Source organism: Momordica charantia (genome assembly GCF_013281855.1).
Source record: "Momordica charantia cultivar OHB3-1 chromosome 10 unlocalized genomic scaffold, Mcharantia_2.0 BLBB01000010.1, whole genome shotgun sequence".
NCBI classification, from domain to species: Eukaryota; Viridiplantae; Streptophyta; class Magnoliopsida; order Cucurbitales; family Cucurbitaceae; genus Momordica; species Momordica charantia.
Genome location: NW_028275158.1, coordinates 9,438,858 through 9,440,849, shown reverse-complemented (window position 1 = coordinate 9,440,849; position 1,992 = coordinate 9,438,858).

Genomic DNA, 1,992 nt, shown 5'->3' with positions numbered 1-1,992 from the left:
TCATTCGTATTTGATAATGTTTGCATGACAACTTTTCAAACTTTAAAAACTGCTTTGAGCTCGGCTCCAATAGTTATAGAACCTAACTGGGAGTTACCCTTTGAACTTATGTCCGATGCTAGTGATTATGCTTTAGGGGTCATATTAGGTCAGAGAAGGAATAAGTTTTTACATCCAGTTGATAAAGATGAAAAATATACCCATATTTTATATATTTATTTTACATTTTATTAATTTATTATGTTTAAATATTGGAATTTAATTATAATTTATCATTTTGTGGCAGATTGAAGATATTCAAGAATAATAATTTTAAAACACAATTATAGAGGATAATGTGGACTTCACCAAATTGGGAAGAGTTCAACGGATAAATACCGACACAATTACTATAGCGGGAAGCTTCAATTTAAGAATTATGAATTTTTAGAACATTTTGTAAATAAAGAGATATAATGAAAGTAGGAAACATAATCCTCAATTGATTAGGAACTCTTTTATTTAATTTGTTTTCTTTTAAAAAGATATTTCCCAATTAGTTAGAAATTCCTTATTAGAGATAATTCTTTTTTAAAAAATAATAAAATTAATCTCTATAAACAGAGAAGCCTTATTGGGAGATCCATCATCCAAGTTCCAACGAAAAGCTCTCTTCTCCAAAATTCAGTTCTCTCCCTCTACCATGAGTGGCTAGGCTTTAATTCTTCCAACTCAAGGGTGATTCAAGTCCGATTGTAAGCTTGGGAGGCTCAAGTTAGACAGAGATTTCTTCTTTTTTCAAGTATTTTTTTTTCTTGTTCTTATTATTTATGAACTGTTTGTATTAATTAAATTGACACCTTAATTCATATTAATTATTCTACTGTTATCCATGATTTTGTGATCCGTAATTGTCATGAATGATTGAAATAAGTAGCAACGGGTTAGCTTATGTGTGTGTATTATGGCTTTTCCATGTTTACATAGCTAGCATAATAGACTCTAGGGAAACAAATGGGCAAAATTAATTAACTTGAGCTATCTCAAATTAATTAATTTTGGTTTAGTCATTCTCATTATCGTTAATGCTATTCTTTGATTAATATGGAACGCTATCGTGCCCAGTTGATTAATTAATAAGATTTAATTTTGATGCTTAGTCTAAATTAATTAAATTAGGAGAATTAAAAAGTGAATCAAGTGGAGAACGTTAGTGCGATTATGTTGAGAAATGAAGAGGATATTCCCCTAGTATCAATTCCACTCAAGGAGAATGAGCTGAGCGAAGAAAAGAAAGAAACTTCTCCTAACGTATCATGCGGAATAAAATTTGATCCTCCTTTATCTCTTTCATCTTACACTTCATCACCTCCTTTTCCCAGCAGGTTTAACAAAAAAAAAAAGATAATAAAAATGAGAAAGTAGAGGTATGTAAAAATCTATCAACTATCATGAAAAATAACTTGTCAGAAAAATGCGAGGATCCAGGTATATTTTCATTACCGTGTGTGATTAATAATAACAAAATTGAAAATTTCATGTTAGATTTAGGAGCTTCTATAAATATCATGACATTTTCTATTTATCAAGAGTTAAAGTTTAAAGATTTACAAAAGACTAGTGTCGTGGTTCAATTAGTTGATCATTCTTACGTTAACCCACTCGGAGTTGTTAAAGAAATCTTACTGCAGGTTAATAAGCTCACATTCCCTATTGACTTCTATATTTTAGAAATGGATGGTAACCCTTCATCAAAGTCAGCCTCCATTCTATTGGGACGTCCATTTACGAAATTTGCTAAAACGAAGATTGATGTGGATGGAAGCACTTTTTCAATAGAATTAGATAGAGATATTGTAAAATTTAATATTTTCGATACTAATGTTGAACATTTTCTTTATCGAAATAACATAAAAGATCCAGATACACAGGATATAGTTACAGAGGAAAATGTTGATTATAAGACTAAAGTGATTATTAATGATATTGGTGCCGAATGGTTGACAGAACCAT